We start from the raw sequence: 25,474 nt of genomic DNA, 5'->3' as shown, positions 1-25,474 counted from the left end.
GAGATGGAACAGGGCCAGCAGTCCAGAGAGAGAACCTGGGAGAAATGGTGCTCAGAAAGGTGCAGACAGGACCTTGGGAAGTGTTCCCAATCCCAGGGAGAGCAGCAAATTTCACTCCATAAACCCAGTGTAGGCTGTGCCGTAATAATTCCGAGGCAAACAAGCCCCGGTCGCAGGAGCCTGCTCTAGTGGTGCCCTCGGAGACCCTCCCTGAGCTGCAAGAGGCCCAGCGGTGCTCCGGACGTTTGGCTTGAGGTCCCTGGGAGTCTGACTGGGGACTTCCAGCTGCACTGCAGTCCCCAGTGGCCCCAGGTCACAGGTGATTGGTTAAGGTCGGACTTAGAGCTCAGGGATTGATTCTCAGACCAAAAATGGGATGGATGTTGGTGGTCTCTCCCTTCTGTGCCCAACTTTTGTATTAAAGGAATGAAAATGAATTAAAGTTCAGCTAATTCATTGCAGCCTATCCCTCAAGGCGTTTTGTCAAATGTCACCACCGCATCAATCAAGATCTGGAACATTTTCACCCCCCTAGAACTTTCCCTCAAGCCCCCTTCTAGCCACTTCCCTGACCCTTCAACAAGCAACTGATATTTTGATTGTTATCACCTTAGTTTTGTTGATTCTACAACTTGCCATAAATGGAATTATACCATATGTACTTACTATATGTCCATTTTAACAGGCACGTGATGTTTTCAAGGATGTTTCGTGAGTGAACAAGTCCCGAGAAGATGCACAGACCAGGGGGGTGCCCCTCCCAGCACCCAGAACATGCCCATGTGTGAACCCGGACTCTTGCTCGGTCTCAGCCAGCTGATGTCGCCCTTCCCTGGCTCGGAGTCATAACCGTGGGGCGTGTGCCCCCTGCTCCCCACCACTCCTGCCCCGCACAGAGCAGCCACCCTGAGGGCCCTGGCATTCTGAGCTCCATTTGTGGTTTAATAGCTAATAATATTTGCTGCCATTTATTGAAGGCTTTCCAAAACACAATGCTTGTGTTTGCACACCTCATCTCACGTAATCCCCCCCCCCCCGCCCCGGTATTATTTCCATTTTACAAACAGAGAAACTGAGGCTCAGAAAGGTTAGAATGGAGTTTCTAAGACTAATAGCATACTCACCTGTGGGTTCTGTTAAAATGAAGATCCTTCCTCAGTAGTCTGGGGCTGACCTGAAAGTCTGAATCTCTTAGAATGAGTTCTCGAATCACACCTGGGGTAGCAAGGGCTGTGTTAACTCCTGCAAGGCCAACTATCAGCAAGGGGAAAATCTGACACGAACTTTGAGCATTTGCTTCCACAGCTGGGGAAGGAAGGAAGGAAGGAAGGAAGGAAGGAAGGAAGGAAGGAAGGAAGGAAGGAAGGAGGGAAGGAGGGAAGGAGGGAAGGAAGGAAGGAAGGAAGGAAGGGAGGGAGGGAGGGAGGGAGGAAGGAAGGAAGGAGGGAAGGAGGGAAGGAGGGAAGGAAGGGAGGAAGGAAGGAAGGAAGGAAGGGAGGAAGGAAGGAAGGAAGGAAGGGAGGAAGGAAGGAAGGAAGGAAGGAAGGGAGGAAGGAAGGAAGCTGGGACAGAACTTGTTTTCTGCAGGTTGCAGAAAGGTGCCCACCTTGCCCCAGGGCTAGTCAGGGATGGGACAGAAAGGAGACAGAGAGATGGCTAAAGAACACCAGGGCGAATGGACAAGCATTAGATTTATCAGAGCTCCTCGTCGAGTCTAGTGTGCAGTCAGGAAGAAGCCTGCACTGGGTGCTGCACCTGAGCCAGCCCAGCGCCCGTGCAGGTCTGCCTCCGGGCGGTCGCGGCGGGCACTGTCTGCACAGCCGCAAACCCCGCAGCACCCTGCTGCCGACCCTGGCTGTCGGACTACCGAGCGTCAGAGCCGCCCACAGGCTTGTTGAAAGAGGTTGCTTGGCTTCCCCCCCGCTTCTGACCTGGTAGGTGTGTGGTGGGGACCTGGAATGTGCCTTTCTGATGAACGCCTTCCGGTGAGCTGCTGGTCGGGCGAGCCAGCTCTGCAGGGAAAGCCAGGCAGGTGACAACAAGGAGGACTCTTTTCCACCTTTCTACCTGGGGGCGAGAAGACCGGGCTGGGGCTATTCCGGTGGCCTTTCGTGACAGGTGGGAGCGCCTGGTGCTGATGTACCTCATGCCAGTCTGTCACCTAGCAGGTGTGCCAGTGGCTTCCAGTGCCAACCTTCCGGGATGGGGCCCTGCGTGTACCGCTGAGGGAGCTAAGACAAATAGGGAACACCTGTGGCCTAGGTGACAGTCTGGTTCACGTGATCACAGACTTGCATGCTCGGGCAGGAGGGGGTGTGTGGGTGGAAAGTGTGAGAGGAAAGAGCTCAGTGCCCAGTATTCCGGGCACCTGATGATGGCGCAGGTTTTCAGACACACTCTTTCAGCCTGGATTGAGAGGCATGAACCAGGGATTCTGGGACCTTCTCGGGATGTTCTGCTCTAAAGAAAAGCCAGGCACTGATGCATCATGGGAGCACTGCCCCCAACCACGGTCTGGTCAGACCCATGCGCCCCAAACTGCTGTCCGCAGGCACGAGGAACGCCAGCCACCAGTGCTGAGTCTGGGACACTCGGGCTAAGCGCAGAGAAGCAGCCGTGCTGAGGGGCTGAGACAACAGGTGCAGGAAAGGCTGGGAAGCTGGCTGATCAGTGGGCAGCCTGTTGCAAGGGGATGACAAGGCCAAGTCACTGGAACCTTCTGTGTCCTGAGACACACTCCTACTGGCCTCTTGCCCTAAACTTGTTAGCCCCTCCCCCGCCCCATCCCACAGAGCAAGGATGGAGGTTTGGGTCCAATTCAAAGTCCTTGATGGGCCATGATCCCAAAAGGTGTAACAGCAGTAACTGAGCCCCAAGTCAGCCAGGCCTGGGTGTGGCTCCCCTCACCCCTGCTCTGTGGCTGGGCTGGAAGAGAGGACAGCCTGTGCACTCTGCCTCTCACGGGTCCGCGCCCTTCAGCCCTCACCCCTGCTCTGTGGCTGGGCTGGAAGAGAGGACAGCCCTGTGCACTCTGCCTCTCACGGGTCCGCGCCCTTCAGCCCTCACCCCTGCTCTGTGGCTGGGCTGGAAGAGAGGACAGCCCTGTGCACTCTGCCTCTCACGGGTCCGCGTCCTTCAGCCCTCACCCCTGCTCTGTGGCTGGGCTGGAAGAGAGGACAGCCCTGTGCACTCTGCCTCTCACGGGTCCGCGCCCTTCAGCCCTCACCCCTGCTCTGTGGCTGGGCTGGAAGAGAGGACAGCCCTGTGCACTCTGCCTCTCACGGGTCCGCGCCCTTCAGCCCTCACCCCTGCTCTGTGGCGGGCTGGAAGAGAGGACAGCCCTGTGCACTCTGCCTCTCACGGGTCCGCGCACCCTTAAGCCCTCACCCCTGCTCTGTGGCTGGGCTGGAAGAGAGGACAGCCCTGTGCACTCTGCCTCTCACGGGTCCGCGCCCCTTCAGCCCTCACCCCTGCTCTGTGGCGGGGCTGGAAGAGAGGACAGCCTGTGCACTCTGCCTCTCACGGGTCCGTGCCCCTCAGCCCTCACCCCTGCTCTGTGGCGGGGCTGGAAGAGAGGACAGCCCTGTGCACTCTGCCTCTCACGGGGTCCGCGCCCCTTCAGCCCTCACCCCTGCTCTGTGGCGGGGGTGGAAGAGAGGACAGCCCTGTGCACTCTGCCTCTCACGGGTCCGCGCCCTTCAGCCCTCACCCCTGCTCTGTGGCTGGGCTGGAAGAGAGGACAGCCCTGTGCACTCTGCCTCTCACGGGTCCGCGCCCCTTCAGCCCTCACCCCTGCTCTGTGGCGGGGCTGGAAGAGAGGACAGCCCTGTGCACTCTGCCTCTCACGGGTCCGCGCCCTTCAGCCCTCACCCCTGCTCTGTGGCGGGGCTGGAAGAGAGGACAGCCCTGTGCACTCTGCCTCTCACGGGTCCGCGCCCTTCAGCCCTCACCCCTGCTCTGTGGCGGGGCTGGAAGAGAGGACAGCCTGTGCACTCTGCCTCTCACGGGTCCGTGCCCCTCAGCCCTCAGCCTTGTGGATAGATGTCTCCCTCCCGCTCTCTTCTCACCGGGGGTGGGGGGTGGGGGCGGCTTGTTTTTAGGTGGCGCTGGTCCTGTTATGGGGATTCTGTGAACTTGGGTAACAAGGTCTCACCAGACCTCTGCATCCAGGTACAGGGGGAGCCCCAGTGACACATAAAGGTCTTTGATTCCCTTTTGGCTACCAGTGAAAAAGAAATTAAATTCAAATTGGCTTAAAAAACAAAAAACAAAAAAAGAGCTGTGGGGAGGGTGTGGGCAGGGGAGGCCAGTGGGTGGGGGACACGCATGCTTCAGGGGGCTCTGGCATGGTGCACTCAGGAACTCCGACACTCTCAAGACTCACTATGTTCTTCTCTTTTTTAAAAAATATTTTAAAATTGATTTTTAGAGAGGGAGGAAGGGAGAGAGAGAGAGATAGAAAAAAAATCAATAGGCTGCCTCCTGCACGCCCCCCTTCCAGGGATCAAGCCTGCAACCCAGGCATGTGCCCTGACTGGGAATCGAACCAGCAACCTTTGGGTACATGGGATGATGTACAAACAACTGAGTCACCCTGGCCAGGGGGAGACTCACTGTTTCTTTATTTCTCACCTCCACTGTGCTCTTGAGTGGTAAGTACCACCATCAGCAAGTACAGGCTTACATTCTGCCAGCAAAGATCAATGGAGCCCTTTATTTCTCTTGGAACAGCAGGAGTCCTGGCAGGCCTGCGTTGGTCATAAGCCTATTGCTACACCTGCTAATGGATTGGTCAGGCCTGGGTTTTCTGTCCGCCCTGGACACAGATTGGTAAGGGCTTGGGTGTATGATTAGAAGAATGGAGAATGAGAGCTGGGCAGGCAAAGCCAGCAAATGCCGACTGCACTGTATGTCTAGATCCATTCTCTCCACCCGTCTTTCCTGAGGAACATGGTCTAAAGCAGGATTTGAGTAGGCTGAGCCCCTGGCCCCACCCCACTCCTAACACCACTCCCATCACCAGCTCTCAGGAGCCTCGCCATGTGTCTGCGGGCACGGTCTCTCCTGCCCTCACTTCCTCCCATCTAGAGCACAAGTCACCATACCCTTGCCAGTTTCTTCTCTGCTTTGTGAAATGGCACTCAGCCTCCATGACAGGAGTCCAAAGGCACTGAAGACTGCCACACTGGCCTCAGGGCACCGCACACACATGCCAGAGGCCTCCTGGGAGCTCCTTCTCACACAGACCCTCCTGGGTAACTAACTCCTTTGCTCCATAATAACATGGTTCCTTGAGCTGAGACTCCTAATGCCATAGGGGAAACTTAAAATCTAAATTCCTAATATCTGCCATTCTGTTCTCTGCTTAGAACAAAGGCAAAGATACAGGGCTCCTATTTGATACATTCTCCAAGGTGATGCTGTCTAGCCATCCTGAAGAAATCAATTATGTAAATACACAAAACGTAAACAGCAAGCATATGAATTCCCACATCATCTATAATGGAAAAGAGGTGAAACCAGCTAACTACCCAAGCGTGCAGAGTCGCTTCGACACCGAGAGCACACCGCGGTGCAGCCATGGCAGGAATACTACGCACCCAGTACGATAATGCAGAACAGTGAATGGTGTGAGCAAACGGGACGCTACTAAGTGAAACAGAACAAAATCCTGCTTTCAATTTAAAAAATTATGCACTCAATGACATGGATTGAATTGCCTCATCAAAAATCATATGTTGAAGCCCAAACCCCCTTGTGACTATATTTGGAGATAAACTTTACAAGAGAAAATGAAGGTTAAGTGAGGTCATAATGGTGGGACTTATAAGAAACTATTCCTAGGGGAACAATAGGATTAGTTCCTTATAAGAAGAGACACCAGACAGCAGCTCTGCCCACACGCCCTGCCGATTTGAGGGCACAACCAGAAGCTGGCCTTCTGTAAGCCAGGAGCAAGGCTCTCACCAGAACCCAAACACCTTGGACTTGCAGCCTCCAGAACTATGAGAAAATCCATGTCTGTTGTTGGAGCCACCCAGTCTGTGGGACGCCACAGCGGCCCGAGCAGTGCTGCACACACGCACACAGGTGACATGCCATGTTCACAGGGCCGTCTCTGTGTACGATTACTGGTGGCTTTTCATTTCTCGTTTTATTTATTTATTTTTATGTCTTCCAAACTTTGTTCAAACAAGCAAGTATTATTTTTATAAGTGCACAAAATCAATGTCATCTTTATATACGTCAATAATAGTTACTTATGAGTATCACAAAATTAGTACATGTTCAATAAAGAAACTGGTGGGTTTCTGTTCTTTTTGCTAACTTGTATTTTCCAAAATTTCTACAGTGAATATATATTAATTTCATCTTTAAGGAAGTATTTCCAAAAGGTTTCCCCTTATGCACTAAATGATCCATAAGGAATGCCTGAAGCCTGTGTGTGTGTGTGTGTGTGTGTGTGTGTGAGAGAGAGAGAGAGAGAGAGAGAGAGAGAGAGAGAGATATTGAGGTCTTGAAAACTCATTATTTTAGGATTCTTTCATTCAACAAAATTCAACTGACAGCCCACTGCAGGTCGGGTGCTGAGCTCCATTTTTTTCTTGCTGTTGTATCAGTTTTCTATTACTGTGTAACAATATTACCACAAACACAGCTGCTTAAACATCCGGTTTATGGTTTACTACGTTCTACCAGCCCTCATGTGTCAGGAGCCCGGGCTTAGCTCGGCCTCTGTTCAGGGTCTCACCGGGGGTGCTGGGTCAGTGAGGCTCGACAGGGAAAGATCTGCTCCCAAGGTCCTTTAGGTTGTTGGCAGAAATCGGTTCCTGGCAGTTTAGGACAGAAGGTTTCAGTTTCTTGCTGACTATTGGACACAGGCCACCCTCAGCTCCTAGAGGACACCACATGATGTGTTCCTCCCAAGTAGAGTTTTCAACATGGATGGTTGCTTCTTCAAAGCCAGCAAGGGATGCAGAGACCGCAGCACTGTCTATGCCCTGGCACCATACACACATCATCATGCACACATCACCATGCACATGTTGCCATGCATGTGTCACCATACACGTGCATCATGCACATGTCACCATGCACACATCACTATGCACATGTGTCATGCACACACCATCATGCACACATCACCATGCATGTGTCACAATACACATACATTATGCACATATCATCATGCACACATCACCAGGTACATGTCATCATGCACATGTCACCATACACATGTACCATGCACATATCATCATTCATATGTCACTATGCACACATCATCATGCACATGTCACCATGCACACATCACCATGTGCATGTCACCATGCACATGTATCATATACATATCATCATGCACATGCCATCCAGCACCCAGATCAGAAAGCAGCCCATCTCGGCCTTGGAAGCAGCCCCCTCCCGCCCCCCCGCCCAGGTGCCCTCTGTCCTGGCCGGGCTGCACTCTCTTCCTCCTCCTCCTCCAACTTTTTCATGCCTGTAGATCCCACTTATGAACTTGTTCCAGAACAGAGCTTTTCGGGCTTAGGAGCAGGACCTGCTCAGCCAACTAGGACCAAAAAAGAACCTCTACTGCAGGTGTGCATAGAAATGATGTTTTCGGTCAAGCAGATCGAGCCACTGGAATTTATGGGTGGACGGCATCATCTCCACTGGAGAAATTGCAAGAAACAAACAAACCAAAAAACTGTGTTCAGGGGAATCGAAGGCTGAGAGAGTAAAAGCTGTTGTTAGATGCCCTTTGCTCCTTGAAATAAATCTCTGTTTCCAGATTCAAATGAATGACTCCCCATGGGAGTGCAGAAAACTTGCAGATGTGCCTGGGAAACGAAGGATTCCCTAAGACAGCTCTGTCCAATAGAAATATAATGCAAGTTATACTTGTAGTTTAAGGGAAGGTAAGTTTTCATACCTCAGAAGCCTCTGTCCTATCTAGGGCACAGCTCTCTCCCTCCCCCTCAGGTAAGGCACTTTTATTTGCATTATTAAAACACCTACGCATGCATTCCCAAACAACACAGTTTTGTGCTTTTGAAAATCTCTTTATTAACAGGCTATTTGACATACAGCAAACAAGATACATTGCAAGTGTGGTTTTGAGGTGAACATTTCTGTTGCATGTGTCAGATGAGGGCGGCAAGGCTCCTCCTGGGCACCACATCTCCGGGAAGAGGTCTGTCTCCAGGTCTCCAGCCCGTTTCTGGGAAGCCAAATCCTATGTGGTGGCCCTGGCAAGGCTGGGCTGGGGGAGGTACAGGGTGGCAGGAAGACTTGACTTTGGACGGCACACAGTGCAATATACAAATGATGTACCATAGAATTGCATACTTGAAACCCATATAATTTTATTAATCAATGTCACCTCAATACATTTGTCCAGGCCTTGTCTTCAGATCTGCACATCAGAGTAAAGTGAACTTCATATCCCCTCTTCCCTCTCCACTTTCCTCCATTTCCCAGCCCTCCACGTGAGATGCCAGGTACAGACGCCAAGAACCGGGGAGACCCCAGGGAAGACCTGTTCAGGTCTTCATTCTCACAGTAAAATGCTGATGAAAACCTAGGCTCACTAACAGGGACGTGTGAAAACACTCGGGAGAGTAAGAAGCACCCTGTGGGAGGTGCTCTCACAGAGAGGCGGAGACAGCTATGGAAGGGCAGCCTGTGGGCTCAAGTCCTGGCCTACTGCTCTCCTGCTGGGGACCTGCTCCTCCTGATCCACCGCGGTTTCCCCTCTGACGGAGATCACAGATCACGGCACCACCGACTCCTAGAGTGATCGGGAGGATCCGCCAAGGCGAGGCCTGGAGAGCATTCAGCACGGTGCCTGTGCACAGGAGGGTTCAGAAACGTCAGCACCAATCATTGATAGAAATAATCCTATGTGAGAGAAAGTGACAGGAGCTGGGTCATCGTAGCAGGGACTTCACCGGCCACCCTGCTGAGGGTCAGGACGGCACTGCTGCAGAGGCAGCCACTGAGCCCCTGGGGAAGCTGGGTACAGAAGACAGGACATGCCCTGCCATTGGCAGTGGTCCCAGGAGGCCACCTGGCCAGGGAGGTAAGGGCAGGCACGGCCGTTCTGGGCTGTCCGTTCACAAAGAGCAGCCGGTTACCAGCTGCGCCTCCTCCTACACACCCACCTGGCCTAAGCTACCCAGCTGATGGGCCTCACTGCAGCTCTGTCCACGTCCCACAGAAACCTGGGTTGGGGAGGGAGGTGTCCTGTCAACCTACAAGGGCCCCTCAGGAACCTGAGTCCAATCCTTGAATGAGCCAGGATGTCAAGGGCAGGGCTCCTGGGGAGGGGCCGAGGGGCAGTGGGTCATGCCCTCTCCAGCTCCTCCCGGCAGGACCCCTATTGCCCCTTCCCCTCTGCTCCCCCCCCCCTTCTCCTAGGCTTTAGTTTGCATCGCTTAGGCTGCATGCATTCCTAGGCGGGCCATAAACCAGCATGCATCTGTGTGGAGGCTGGACGTCTGAAATCGAGGTGCCTGCGGGGAGGCTCCTTATCTTTGTCCCAGGACCGGTGGCCATCAGCAATCCTGGCATTCCTGGCGTGGACACATGGCTCCCCCCAGCCTCAGCTTCCACGGCCTCCCCTGCCTCTGGGTCAGAGTTCCCTTTTCACCTGTAAGGACTCCGGCCACCGGACTCAGGGCCTGCCCTAAACCCACAGTCGTCTCAGTTTTAGATCCTTAACTTAAATACATCTGCAAAGACCCTTTTAAAAAATAAAGTCCTTTTCTGAGGTTCTTGTGAATATATTTTCTTGTCAGGACACTATTACACCCACTCAATTCTTTCTCCCTTTTCTCTCCACTCTCATTTCGGTATTTTCACCCCCTTTCCTCCCCCTTCCTCTCTCCTTTTCCCTTTCCTGCTCTCCCCACCCCCGCTGCCCCCCACTCCTCCCTCCGCTGCCTTTTTTAAGAAAACGTCTAGCTTTTGCCATCACTTCGCTTGCACTGACCATGACCTCACAAGCGCTTATGAACCTGGTGCCCAACAACTGCTAGTCTAGAATTTCTACTCTAATTCAAAACTCCTGAGAGAAAGGATTTGTCTCAGTCTGGTCAGGAGTCCAATGAGCAGTGGGCCAAGGGCCAGTTTATTGCCAGGTGGTTAGTTGCTCGGAACAGGCAGGGTGGCCCAGCCCTGCAGGGGCCGCAGTGCCCAGCTGGATCCCCTCTGAACGGCCCATCAGCAGCTGCTGGAAATGGGGCGCAGCTGAGCACGGAGTACCTTCCCTGCATCGAGTTAGCAGCTCGCCTTCGCCTGGGCCTATATTCAAAGCCATGAAGCATCGTTTTTCTAACTTGCTTGATAATGAGGATCACATGGGGAAGAAGGTGTTTCGTTAAAAATGGACATTATCTGGCCCCTTCTCTAGAATCTGCATTTTAGCAAATGCTCAAGAAGATTCTTATAGTCAGAAAAATGCAGAAAATATCACCATAAGGCTAAATATTGTCTCATTGTTCCCCAAACATTTTTCCCCTAATGACACATCTCTGGAAGTACAACCAACCTAGAGAGGACACCCAGTGCAGACGCCCAGCACCTGGGGTGTGGCCCAGAGCTGGGCACAGACCGGGGTCCTGGCCTGGACTCTCTCTGGGCCGCACAGTCATCGGTGAAGTGGGTTTGCTGTGAACGACCATAATGAGCACAAGGGATGTTTTTTGAGTGGTTCCTCTGTTGAACACTTCTCATGGGCCATCTCATGAGCAGCTGACACCGCAGAGCCTCCTTGGCAGCGTCGGCCGCCCTCACTCCCGAGGCTGGGGTGCCCACTGCACCTGGCCAGGGAGCCCACAGAGCGTGCTTGAGCAGAGTGTGCTTGAGCAGAGTTGAGATTCTTTGTAAAAAGAAAAAGAATAGGTGACATTGGGTTAGAAGCAAGCGACATGTCTGCCCCATCTTCTTAGGGACATTTCTCAGCAGTGTGTTGTTTAATTTTTGTTATAGAAAATCTCAAATACACAACGAAAGTAGAGAAAATAGTACAACAAACCCATGTACACATTACCCAATTTCAACAACCATTGTTTGCTATTCTTGTTTCCTCTTCCTCCCTTCCTCATCCTCCCTACACCGGAGTTTGTCAGGCAATTGTTTTACTTGAACCAAAACTGATGAGAAGGTGGAGATTTCCCAGTGTCTCCACTATCAACATCTCCACCAGATGGTACACTTGTTACAATCAATGAACCTACATGAACATCGTTATCACCAAAGTTCGTGGTCCACATCAGGGTTCACTCCTGGTGGTGTACATCTAGGGTTTGCACAGAGGTATAATGACAGATCACTGTTTCCCTTTTAAGCACAGATTCAGCCTGATGTTACTTTCTGAGCCTCCGGATGGAACACCACGCGGCACGTGAACACCTGGGGAAGGTGTCAGCACAGACACAGCCCAGCTCAGGCCACGCTCTGGAGCTATAGGAAGCACAGCGCACAGGGACATGCTCAAAAGCACCACAGGACGCACTCGGCACGTGAAGTGGTACATGCTACAGAACAGGTAACACAGCTGTTCTTCTCTCAACAAATAAATGGCATACAAAGGGAGGGGGAACTATTACAAATTCAAGTGACTTGAGAGACCTATGAACTGAAGGCAACGTGGGGGGTGCCAGAGAGTGCAGCTCTTGATTTGAACAAACCAGCCACAAAGATAGGTCTATAAGATGTCTTGGGGAAAGTTGAACAGTGACAGAGTATTAGTGATAATAGAGGAAGGATTATTGTTGGTTGCGGGGATGTTATAATGGCACTGTGGTTATTATTGTTGAGGCTCCAATAGCGTTCCTTCTGACATCAGCACACTAGGCACAGACTTGGAGGGGTGACTCAGCACCTTGAGCCCAGGCTGGGCTCAGCTGTTAACTGCTGATGATTGAGTAACTCACTCAGCACTGCCAGGCCTCAGTGTTGTCACCTGTAAAATGTGGAGGCTGAAAGGAATTCTATCGAGCCCCTAGTTTCCACCTCCACTGCCTGAATAGTTTAATCCAGTGTCATCTCTACCCTCTTCATGGGCACCAGCCTCAGACCCGACAGGTCCACCACGACGATCTCGTGGTTGAGACAAACCATGCTTCCACTTATGTACCGTAGAGACTTCATCACTCTCAGAGATGGCATCGCTGATTCCCATTGAGTTTGTGGGCCACTCTGAGAGTCTTTCCTTACCCTGACCCTGCAAGCCTGCCTCTGCTCAGCCAGGACCAGCAGATGGCATTCCTCTCTGCTAAATGCCTTTCTGGTCCCATTTCCTCACTTTCCTTATTTGGTGAAGTTATTTTAGCTAATAAGCCCCATTTATTATTTCTTATTCAAATAGCTGATGTCACTGTAACTCAAGATGGGTAGATTCCAGATGGCTCTGGCAACCACCAACTCAATAACAACAATGCCTTCAATTCCACTGAGTAGCTCAACCCTTTAAAACACATTTTCACAGATCATGGCCTCCATTTATATTCATAGTCACCCTAGACTAGACTTGACAAGATAGGCATTCTTATTCCCATTTCACAGACTAAGTAATGAAGTTTATCAGAAGTAAAATGAGAATTCAGTTGAGTCAGGTGTTCGGGTTACTAGCAGCAGCTGGCCTTGGTTCACAGCTTGGCTTCACCTGAGCAACCTGAAGCCCAGCACAAGTAGCAGCCATCTGCAAACTGCTCTGTAGCTCATGCCTGGTGGCTGACTTCGGCCTGCCCCTCCAGGAGGCCCCAAAGTCATTACACCCAGTGAACAGCTTCTGACCACGTCAAAGTACCGTCACCCAACCACCTCCACAAGCGACACACTCAGGCTGACTCAGCAGGCACCAGAGCCCTGCTGAAGAAAGTCCTGCTCTGGGGGGTGGGCCCTGCACAGCTGACCCTCCATGGTGGTTGGTGGTTGCAGCCAGACCTCGCAGGCAGTTGGCCTGGGGATAAATCCCTCCCACTGATATTCCAACAACAATCAAGGCTCAACTACAACAGGAGAGTGTACATGACCCACACAGGGAGGGGGGGGACACACCTGGAGTGCGTAGCTTGGGTGAACAAGGAGGCTGAACCACAGGTTCCTACAGAACACTTACTACATAAGACCATTCCATTAAGCCCAGGAGATGTAGAAGCTCTACTTAATACATAGAAACAAACACAGGAAGGTGGCTAAAATAAGGAGACAAAAAAACATGTCTCAAATGAAAGAACAGAATAAAACTCTGGAAAAAGGACTAAACAAAATGGAGATGAGCAATCTACTAGATGCAGAATTCAAAACTTTGGTTATAAAGATGCTCTGTGAACTTAGTAAGAACTTCAGCAGCATAAAAAGAAGGCATAGAAACCATTAAAAAAAAACAGTTGGAAATAAAGGATACACTAACTGAAATGAAAAATAATTTACAAGGAATCAACGGTGGAATCAATGAAGCAGAAGAGCACATAAGTGATTTGGAATATAAGGAAGCAAAAACACCCAGTCAGAACAGCAAAAAGAAAAAGAATAATTAAAAAAAAAAAAATGGGGCCCTGGCCGGTTTGGTTCAGCGGTTAGAGCGTCGGCCTGCCGTCCACAGAGACCGGGTTCGGTTCCCGCTAAGGGCATGTGCCTCGGTTGCAGTTTGTTCCCAGCCCTGGTTGGTTGTGCGGGTGGCAGCCACTCGATGTGTCCCTTTCACGTCGATGTTTCTCTCTCCCTCTGTTCCTCTCTCTCCCTCCCACTCTATCTGAACAAAAAATGGTAGAATGTCCTCGGGTGAGGATGATAAAAAAAAAAAAAATGGGGATAGTGTAAGGAGCCTCTGGGACAACTTCAAGAGTACCAATATTCGTATCATGGGTGTGCTGGAAGGAGAAGAGAGAAAGAAAGAAATTAAAAACCTATTAAAAAATATAATGGCAGGAAACTTCCCTAACTTGGTGAAGGAAACAGATATACAAGTCCAGGAAGCACAGAGAGCCCCAAAGGAGATGAATCCAAAGAGGTCCACACCAAGACACATCATAATTAAAATACAAAAGGTTATCCCTGGTCAGTTTGGCTCAGCAGTTGGAGTGTTGGCCTGTGGACCAAAGAGTCATGGATACGATTCTGGTCAAGGGCACGTACCTCAGTTGCAGTTCAGTCCCAGGCCCTGTTCGGGGTCATTTGGGAGGCAACCAATCAATGTGTCTCTTTTGCATCATGTTTCTCCCCCACCCCCCCGATTCTATCTGAAGATAAATGGAAAAATATCCTCGAGTGAGGATTACAAAAAATAATAATAAATAAAATAAAATAAAATGCAAAAGGTTAAAGACAAAGAGAGAATCTTAAAAGTAGCGAGAGAAAAGCCATCAGTTACCTACAAGGGAGCTCCCATAAGACTGTCAGCTGAGTGCTCAATAGAAACTTTCAGGCCAGAAGGGAGTGGCAAGAAATATTCAAAGTGGTGAAAAGCAAAGGTGTACAACCACAATTACTCTACCAAGCAAAGCTATCATTTAGAATCAAAGGGCATGTAAAGAGCTTCCCAGACAAGAAAAGCTAAAGGAGTTCATCATCACCAAACCATTATTACATAAAATGTCAAACAGTCTCTTTTAAGAAGAAGGAAAAGAAAAAATATGAATAAGAAAATGGCAATAAACCATATCTACCAACAATTGAATCTAAAAAAAAAACAAAATAAATGAACAAGTAGGACAGAAACAAATTCAGATACAGAGAACATTTTGATGGTTGCCAGATGGGAAGGGGAATTTGGTGATGGGTAAAAAAGGTGAAGAATTAAGTACAAATTAGTTGATACAGAATAGCCTGGGGGTATAAAGTACAGCCTAGGGAATATTGCAATAACTATGTATGGTGTCAGATGGGTTCGAGATTTATCAGGATGGTCACTTAGTAAGTTATATAATGTCTAATCACTGAGGTGTACACCTGAAACTGATAAAATATTGTATGCCAACTGTAATTGAAAAATAAAATATGATTAAAAGAAAAAACAGATTCAGGTGCCTGGTTTCCAAGTGTAGATTCTATCACCAACCATCTCTGTTATCTTGGGAAGGCCTGAGTCCCCACCAGGCTACTCTGAAATTGACAGCACATCTGGATTTTCCCAGCAATACCTCAGTTTACACCTGCTGAACCTGTGTGACTATCACCTGTGACCCTTTTCACTCTAAAATGTCTTCCAGCTTGGACGATACATTAGATAGTTCCCTACTTAAAGTCCTAGTGTGTGAGGAGCATGAACTGAATCAGTGCTTTTTAATCCTGGTTGCTCAGATTATTTAAACCTCCAGGGCTCAGCCCTCACCCTAAACCAGTTAAATTGGAATATCTGCAAGGGCAGTGCTGGACATTATATTTGGCTCGAGTTTCCCAGTGATTCTAATGTGCAGCCAGAATGCTGACCACGCCATCAGACAATCTTGTCACTCAGCAGCATCACCGTCACCGTTATCGTCACCTGGGAGCTTGTTCCAGCGAGAAGGCTCCTGTCCCATCTCAGACCCACTGACCAAATCAGAACATGCCTTTGCGGACAGTGCCCTGGAGATTCACGCGCACATTGGAGTTTGAGAAGCTCTGCTCTACGAGCCCTTGAAGCTAACTGCTGCTAAACCACTGGGACAGTGTCACTTGGCTGGTGAGAGTCAGAGCTCACTGGGGCAACTGGCTGCCTGCCTTGTGTCACCTCAGTAGGTCCCCGCGGTCTAAGAGTGAGGGCTGAGGCCTGGAGAAACCCTGGAGTAGGTTTGGAAAAGGGGTGGGCGGCTAGGTGTAATGAAAAAATAACACAGGTGAGCCCAGCTGATGTGGCTCAGTGGTTGAATATCGACCCAGGCACCAAGAGGTCCCGGTTTGATTCCCAGACAGGGCACATGCCCTGGTTCTGGGCCTGATCCCCAGGGGGGGCATGCTGGAGGTGGCCAGTCAATGTTCTCTCTCATCAATATTTCTATCTATCTCTCTCTCTCCCTTCTTCTCTCTCTAAAATTAATAAGGGAAACACACACACAGGTGATTCACAGCTTAGCTGGTTTGACCATCTCAGCAGCTTAGGGCACACATAGGACATGTCAGTTCTTATATTCACATTATTGGCTCTAAGCTTTCTCCTGTCTAATTAAGAGCATGCCCACTGCCCATGCCCTTTCTCTTTGGTCCTAACAGTCTCTGCCCTATTTTCAAGAACCCCAGGTCCTTGCCACTCCAAAGGCATCAAGCCTGTGCCCAAGCACTTGGCCAGGGAGGATGGAGACACTGACCCATCTATACAGAGCCCAGCTGGGGGTTGCTTCCTCACATGGGGTTGACATAGAATATCAGTCCTGCCCAATGTGTTCCATTTGCTGGGACAGACAGTGCTTGATGGTGCAGAAAATGTCACAGTCCCTCGGCAGTCACTCTTGGCCAAGTGCCCACGCTGGAGTTCTGTGTTTATAGGGATTAACTGTCAACTCAGAGAGTAGCTGACACTCCCTCTGGGCCCAAGATGAGTTCTTCTTGAGGTCCTGGGACTCTTTCTTGGTAGCTGACCTCAGTGACATTGTTTCTACCAACACGAAGATTCCTACCACTAAACTCAAGAGTCATCCTCACGCAAATTTGCCTGCCTGCTTCCTGGAGCTGCGTATACCAAGAAGTACCGAGGGGGACAGAGCGATGTCACCAGCCAAGCAAAGGCTCACACACTTCTGGCAGGGCCATGGGGCCCTGCTGCCTCCTGGGCGGATGCAGTGCCAGCAACTCCACAAGTCGCCACCTGCTCCCAAACGAAGCTGGAGGGCTCACTCCACGGTGGGCACAGTGCTGGCCCCCCGCAAGCCTCAGGTCTCCCTGAAGCCCTCCCATGGTGCCCACTGACTCAGAGCCAGGCCCTGGCCTAGGCCCCAAGTGAACCGCGGCGCTGTGTCCTCCCCTCCCCCACACTCAGCTCCCAGCACACAGGCTCCTCAGCCGTTGCCCTGGAAGTTCCCTGCCGCACACTCTCCTTCCAGACACCTGCAAGGCCTGGTCTCAGATGCACCTTCTCGGTGAGACCCACCCTGACGCTTCTAAGATTACAGCAGGGCCCACATGCCAGCTCCCTCTCCACCCGCCCGAGCCTCCTGTCCCGTCCACTTTGTGCAATTGTACTTACCTTCCATCAGACCACAGAATTCCTTCTTTATTCTGTTCATTCTGTCCTTTTTTTAAATCCTCACTCGAGGACATTTTTGCATTATCTTCAGATAGAGCAAGAGGGAGAGAGGGAGGAAGAGAGAGAGAGAAACATCGATGTGAGAGACACACATCGACTAGCTGCCACCCACACGACCCCAACCAGGCCGCGAACAAACTGCAACGGAGGTACGTGCCCTTAGTGGGAACTGAACCTGAGACTCTGGTCCACGGGCCGACACTCTAACCGCTGAGCCAAACCGGCCTGGACTGTTCATTCTTCACTGTGTGTTTCCCTCTGAGAGAATGTGAACTTCACAGGACAGACTGTTCCTCCATTGGCTTAGTGGTCAGCCCCAGCGCCTAGAGCAGCGCCTGGCACAGGAGGCCCTCAGTGAGTGGGCATGGGATGGATGGATGGATGGATGGATGGATGGATGGATGGAGGAATGGATGGATGGATGGATGGATGGAGGGAGGGAGGGAGGGAGGAATGGATGGATGGAGGGAGGGAGGGAGGGAGGGAGGGATGGATGGATGGAGGGAGGGAGGGAGGGAGGGAGGAATGGATGGATGGAGGGAGGGAGGGATGGATGGATGGATGGATGGAGGGAGGGAGGGAGGAAGGGAGAGATAGATGGATGGATGGAGGGAGGGAGGGAGGAAGGGAGGGAGGGAGGAAGGGAGGGAGGGATGAAGGGATGGATAGATGGTTTTCAAAACCCCTGGAATTGGGTAGAATTATGACACCCATTTTACAGACAAGAAAATTGAAACACGGAGGTTCGGCGACTTGCTGGTGGCTGCGCAGGAGCCCGTCCCTTGCAGCAGGCCAGCAGGCTGCAGAGCCCCACACAGGCTCGTGCAAGGGTCCCAGTGCAAGCGGTATGTGGGTCCTTCGGGCGGTGTCCAGGGACAGAAATTAAGTTAAATTCTGTGTTTTGGGGGTGGGGGTGTGGAAGTAGAAGTAAAGTGAGGTGAGGAGAATGTAAGACGACCTTGGTTCCCTAAAACTTTGGGCCAACTTTCTAATTCTGTCCTTAAAAACAGATCTGGGGTCTGTACTCTAAGCTGCTGGAGATTAAGGCCCAGCTGGCCCTCACCCTCAGGGAACTTCGAAGTATCAACCTGTGTGTTGGATGGAAACAGTGTCACCTAAGGTCGGCTACCAGGAAGCACACCGAGATGCAACAAACCACCTTGACACAGGGGATCTTAACAACGAGCCTTTGTAGTGCTCTGGAGTGTGTGTCCAGCGAGGCCTTGCTCGCACGCCCGCCCCCTGCTCCCTGCTCCAGGTCTGCAGCCAGGTGCCTGGGCTGACTGGTCACTGCTGTCCTCACTCCAGGGCCTGCTGGCAGGTGTCGCAGGGGTGCTGGAGGGGTGCTGGAGGGGCTTCCATGCTGTGTCCCCTCACCTAGCAGGTGGCTCGGACTTTTGCTCGGGGATCAGCACCGTCCCGGAGAGCCTGACCCAAAGCAGGGACTGCCACTCAGGAGCTGTGCACCACTGCTCGGGGATCAGCACCGTCCCGAGAGCCTGACCCAAAGCAGGGACTGCCATTCAGGAGCTGTGCACCACTGCTCGGGCCAGCACCGTCCGGAGAGCCTGACCCAAAGCAGGGACTGCCACTCAGGAGCTGTGCACCACTGCTCGGGGCCAGCACCGTCCCGAGAGCCTGACCCAAAGCAGGGACTGCCATTCAGGAGCTGTGCACCACTGCTCGGGCCAGCACCGTCCGGAGAGCCTGACCCAAAGCAGGGACTGCCACTCAGGAGCTGTGCACCACTGCCCGGGCCAGCACCGTCCGGAGAGCCTGACCCAAAGCAGGGACTGCCACTCAGGAGCTGTGCACCACTGCTCGGGCCAGCACCGTCCGGAGAGCCTGACCCAAAGCAGGGACTGCCACTCAGGAGCTGTGCACCACTGCCCGGGCCAGCACTGTCCGGAGAGCCTGACCCAAAGCAGGGACTGCCACTCAGGAGCTGTGCACCACTGCTCGGGCCAGCACCGTCCGGAGAGCCTGACCCAAAGCAGGGACTGCCACTCAGGAGCTGTGCACCACTGCCCGGGCCAGCACCGTCCGGAGAGCCTGACCCAAAGCAGGGACTGCCACTCAGGAGCTGTGCACCACTGCCCGGGCCAGCACTGTCCGGAGAGCCTGACCCAAAGCAGGGACTGCCACTCAGGAGCTGTGCACCACTGCTCGGGCCAGCACTGTCCGGAGAGCCTGACCCAAAGCAGGGACTGCCACTCAGGAGCTGTGCACCACTGCCCGGGCCAGCACTGTCCGGAGAGCCTGACCCAAAGCAGGGACTGCCACTCAGGAGCTGTGCACCACTGCTTGGGGATCAGCACAGGCTTGCGGGCGGGGGCAGGATGTGCCATGAGAAAGGGACTTCTTGGCCATTTCTGGAAAGCAGTTTATAGGTTGGCTTAAGCTAACAGAAATGCACAACAAAAAGCAGTAGGGCCCAGTGATGGATAAATAAAGAGGGTTCAGGGAGAGGAGGTGCATGAAAGGAAGAGGTTTCTATGCCAGAAAATTAGTTTACTCATTCTTTTGACAAATATTCAGTGAACGACTCCTGCTGGCCGGGCACTGCACTGGCCCTGGGGATGAGTTGGGAGACAGACCTGGTACCGGCACCCCCTGGGGCTTATTTTTTAGAGCAGGACATAGATAAGGGCACACACCCTTCAACTCCTCATGACCAGTGCTAGGTCAAGGGAACTGTGGGAAACTGGGCGCTCACAAGAGGGGCACCTGGCCAGTCTGGGGCAGGAGACGGAACCAGGGATGCCTTTAGGAATAAACTGAAGCGAGATTCAGGACACGGAACATGCCAGTGTTGGGGGTGGGGCATTCGTGGCGGGCAGCAGCATATGCAGAACTCCAGAAGGACAGGGTGTGCCACGGTGACGTGATCGCCGGAGCAAAGGGACATGGAGTGGAGAGAGGGAGCCACATGCAAGAGAAGCTAAGGAGCTGAGACGTCACGTGGAAATATTTCTAACCAGTAGAGGTAACAAGATCAGACTAGCATGTTAGAAAAGCCACATGCCCTGTTAGCGTGCAAGATCAAGGTTTTTTAGTTGGTGGTGTGTGTGGAGGAGCAGGTAAGATGAGACTCAGGAAGTCCAGTCCGGCTATTCGAGCAATCCAAGCATGAAATGAGAGAGGGACAGATTAGAGAGAGAAAGGGATTTCAAAGGAAAAATCTCCAGAATGGGTCATTGACACAAGGAGACGAAAAATTCTAGAATGTTGCCTGGGATTTGTGACTTCAGCCAGCCAGATAGATGGTAATACTATTCAGCAAGACAGAGAAGCTCAGTTAAAGGGAGTCCCCTTAACTGAGACAGAAGTTGATTGTAAACTTCCCAGTAGCAACGGCAGAGAGAAACTAAGATGAATGACTCATCTCACGGCCTCCTAACAGGAAGCACAGGCACACATCACGAAAACCAAACTTCTGGTAATGTCTACCCGGGGAATCCATCAAGGGGATCTCCGTGGAAAGGACCATGAACCAACCACAGACCAGATATTTGGCAGTAGTCTTATAAAAGATGCAGAAATGTTCTTTATAGGTCTGTTCTGTATATTTACTCCTGATAAGACCCAAGAGTAAGATTTTTTTTAAATTTATTTTTACTGTTGAGAGTATTACAGAAGTCCCCCATTTTCCCTTCTCCACCCGACCTGCTGCACACCAGTCCTTCACCACGTTATTGTCTGTGTCCATGGGCTCTGCATATATGCATATAAGTTCTTTGGTTAATCTCTTCCCAACACCCCTGCCCCCCTCCCCTCTGAGATTCATCAGTCTGTTCCATGTTTCCATGTCTCTGGACCTATTCTGTTCATCAAATTATTTGTTCCTTAGATTCCACATATAAGTGAGATCATGTGATATTTATTTTTCTCTGATTGGCTTATTTTGCTTAACATAATAATCTCTAGGTCCCTCCATGTCTTCTCAAAGGGTCAGAGATCCTTCTTTCTTACAGCTGCATAGTACTCCATTGTGTACCACAGCTTTTTTATCCATTCGTCTACTGATAGACACTTGGGCTGTTTCCAGACCTTAGCTACTAATGTTGCTATGAACATAGGGGTGCATTTATTTTTTCTGATTGGCATCTTGGGATTCTTAGGGTATAGTCCTAGGATTGGGATCACTGGGTCAAAAGGCAGTTTCATTTTTAATTTTTTGAGGAAACTCATACTGTTTTCCACAGTGGCTGCACCAGTCTGCATTCCCACCAGCAGTGTACTAGAGTCCCCTTTTCTCCACACCCTGGCCAGCACTTGTTATTTGATGATTTGTTGATGGCAGCCATTCTGACAGGTGTGAGGTGATACCTCATTGTAGTTTTAATTTGCATCTCTCTGATGACTAGAGACACTGAGCATTTTTTTCATCTGTCTGTTGGCCATCTGTATGTCCTATTTGGAGAAATGTCTATTCAGATCCTTTGCCCATTTTTAAACTGAATTGTCTTCCTATTGTGGAGTTGTATGATTTCTTTATATATTTTGGAAATCAATCCCTTATCCAATGTATCATTGGCAAATATATTCTTCCATACAGTGAGCTCCCTTTTCATTTTTATGCTCGTTTTGTTTGCTGTGCAGAAGCTTTTTAGTTTGATGTTGTCCCATTTGTTTATTTTTTTCCTTTGTTTTTCTTGCCTTAGGAGATATATCAGCAACAATTCTGCTATGTGAGATGTCTGAGATTTTACTGCCGATGTTTTCTTCTAGGATTTTAATAGTTTTGCAACTTATATTTAAGTCTTTTAGCCATTTTGAGTTCATTCTTGTGTATGGTGTAAATTGGTTGTGTAGTTTCATTTTTTCACATGTAAGGAGTAAGATGTTAAGTCACAGCTGTGTAGAGTCATTTTTGTGAGGAGTCAGTGAATGGCTGTCTCACCTACGAAGGGCTTTGAGCTCTTGGCATCGGGAGAAATGAGGGTTGGATACAAATAGAAGGACCTTGCATTAATTAATACATTTTATTTTATAAACTTGAAATTAAAAGTTCATGACCTTAGTGTACACATTAGTGCCCTAGGATAATTTTAAAGGAAAAAACACAGAAGCCCCAATTCCAGCAATACCGTTAGCAACACAATTAAATAACTTAGTATTCCATTTTAAAATGTTGAAGCAATTAGAATCCATTGTAGGTATTCTTTAATTACATTTTTTTCTGATTACTAAAGTAACTCAGGTTTATTAAAGGAAATTGAGAAAGTTCAGAGGAGTAGACACACTCAAAGCCACCTCTGGCCCCGCAAACACATGCACCGTGTCAGTACCATGGTATAGAGATCTTTTTAGTCATTTTTCTGGGCCTACATGTAAGTACCTGTAAATATTTTTCTCTTTAAAAAGCTGGGATAAGGCTGAATAAACTGTTTCACATCCTGCTTTTTTCACTCACATTTCCCAGCAACAAGCAGAGGCCTTTGTTAGGAAGAAGTCAGCATTCCAATGGCCTGTCTTCACGCCTCACGCGTGTCTCTTGTTCCCAGGCGAACGTGGATGAGCACTCTGCTTGTCCCCTCCAGCTTTCTGAGAGAGAAGAGAGATGGTGAACTTGACTTATTCTTGCCGAGGACTCAACTGTGTCGTTTGCAACACAGATCTTGGGGCCTGAAAACTGGCAGAGAGAAGGAAGCCCACGCACGCCCTGTGCCGCACGGGGAGCACAGGCCACTGCCCAGCCGTCCGCGCCGCCCCTCCTGGGGACCTTTCCTGGGACCATTTCCTTGGACGCGGTTCCCTCCTTTCCTTCCTGCGGTGGTGTTGTGGTAAATGGAGAAACGAGTCAATACTTGACTGACTACTTCTCCCATGGAGAGGTGAAGTATGTGTCCTTACCCTTAAGTCAGGGCTGTGGTTTGCTTTGATCAGTGGAGGTGACAGGGATGGCCCTGTCAGCTCGGAGCCCCTGACTCCACCAGCCTGGAACTTCTACACTTGCTGCTACGTCTCAGCACCAGACAAGCCCGCGGAGGGGCCCGGGCATAAACCGACCCGACACGAACCAGCAGCCCCAGCTCACGGGGAGTCCACTTGAAATCAGCCAAGTGCAGCCCAGGTCAGAATTGAAATCTGATGACTTAACAAAATGGAGAGCTAAATAAATAATTGTTTTGAGTCAGTCATCTTTGGGGTAGTTTGTTACATAGAAAAAACCCAACTGATATAGTCACTAAGCATACTTGAAATAGATTTACACTTACCCGAGGCTTCCGGTGTTACAGATGAGCCTCCACCAGCCCCTCAGCGGCACCCACCTGATTGGGACCTGGCGGCTCCACGCCCAGCATGGCGCTGGGCACACAGCAGGCGGCGCCTGGAAGGTAATAATGGTGCATATTCAGTGTTCACTGTGTGCCTGGCTACATGCTTTTATGTCGATTAGATTATTTTGTGATAAATAGAAGAATGTTTCCAACCCCCTCCATCCTCTTCCCCAAATGTCTACATCCTGATTCCCAGCACCTGTGGGGATGTTACCTTACGTGGCAAAGGAGCTTTGACGAGGTGACCGAGTTAAGGGTCTTGAAATGGAGAAGTTACCCTGCATGCCCTGGGTGAGTCCCGAGTCGTTTCAAGGCCTTAAAACGGGAGGCAAGGGGACCAGAGTGAGAGGAGAGCGACTAGGGACCGAGGCCAGAGGCCCTCCAGGACGGAGGGCAGGGGAGCGGATCCTCCCGGAGCCTCGGCCGGATCCAGCCTTCCGAGCGCAGTCGTGCTGTTTCACCGCTGAGTTTGTGTGGACTGGTTGCGGCAGCAATGGAAACTCGTCCAGAAGGAGCCCCAGTATCTTATACCTCGGGCGATACCATCATCCTTTCCCCGGACACACGGGAACCGCGGCTCAGACGGGAGGTCATGCCCCAGCCGCTCAGCGGCAGAGGGGATCGAACCCGTCTCCGAAGACGTGCCTGCAGAGCTAACACAGCAGCGGAGTCGCCCGCCTACAGCAGAGGACGGAGCTCCTGTGTAAAGCTGGGGTTCCCCAGTGAGACTCGTGCCAGACCGGATGTGGACAGACGCAGAACTGACTGCTCGGACCTGCCCGGCTGGAACCCTCAGTGCTTCCCCTTGCCCATGACCCTTCACCCTAATTAGCTAAGTTTCAAAACCCTCCAATCAGAACCTGCCGCACCGCTCCGTGTGCCCTGTTCTTCCCGACCCTCGAACCTTGTCAGACCCAGCGCCGGGCACAGGTGCCAGCGGTGCCTCCTGTGCCCTGCGGCTCGGCTCAGCGTAACAGCCTTTTCTTTTCAAAAAGCCATTGTGTGGGCAGTGGGCCTGACTGGGTCCCAGAGCCCCCAGTGCCCAGGGAAACACCAGGGTGGGTCCAGGCAGGAAGCCCCTCTGTAAAAGGTGGAAATGGGGTTGGATCTGATGACTTCAAACACCCCTCCCTCTTCTGACTCCCTGTGACTTTTAAACATGGAATCGGCCTATTTTGGTGCCAGGCCCAGAATTTGTAAGAGAGCCAGGCGGGACTCAGAGGGGCCGAATCATGCAAGAGAAGGGGTCAGAAGTAAATCTCCAGAAATACAGTGTGGACCATATCAACCCGGGGCATTTGAGGAAGACGAGGTCCTCACAATTTTAGCAGATGGTGCCTCAGCCCTGGACACCACAGAGACCCCGCCCCCCCCCCCACCACCACCAGCCCCTGTGCAGCAGCTCCTGCTTGTGTGGGCCCAGTCCTTCAGCCCAGTCTCATCGCCCCAACCACGGTGATTGATCAAGTTCTGATCAGCGTGATAACCAGGCTTTCTGTTTGGTGATTGAGAGCGTAGGATGCAGGTTTGAGACCTGGAGCTGCTGTGGCCACTTGGCTACCATGAGGAAGGCAGCTCGAGGACAAAGCCGGCACCCAAAGGGCAGAGCTGAGAAAGTCACAGAGAAGCTGAGCCAGATCCTTGATTGGACCATTCCAGAGTCTAACCTACCTCTAGACTTTTAAGTTATAAAAGCTCATAAAGTCCCTTTGTGGGTTGAGATAGTTTTGGGTGCTTTCATTTTTTATTTTTGCATGTTTTAAAGCAAAACTATCCTAACAGAACCAGCCAGTCACCTCTAAGCTATCTGTGTGGAAAGGCAGCCTCCTGGGACAGTCATGTGGGCCCTGGTCACCTCCTTGTCACACCTGCCACCTCCCCTGTGAACAAGCCCAGCCCCCTGTGTCCTTAGCACCTGGTTTGAGTCTGGTCAGCTCACTTCAGGGCCAGTGTCCTCCTCTCG

The sequence above is a fragment of the Molossus molossus genome, unplaced genomic scaffold (genome assembly GCF_014108415.1).
Source record: "Molossus molossus isolate mMolMol1 unplaced genomic scaffold, mMolMol1.p scaffold_m16_p_18, whole genome shotgun sequence".
NCBI lineage: Eukaryota > Metazoa > Chordata > Mammalia > Chiroptera > Molossidae > Molossus > Molossus molossus.
Note: the sequence above shows the minus strand (reverse complement) of the source record.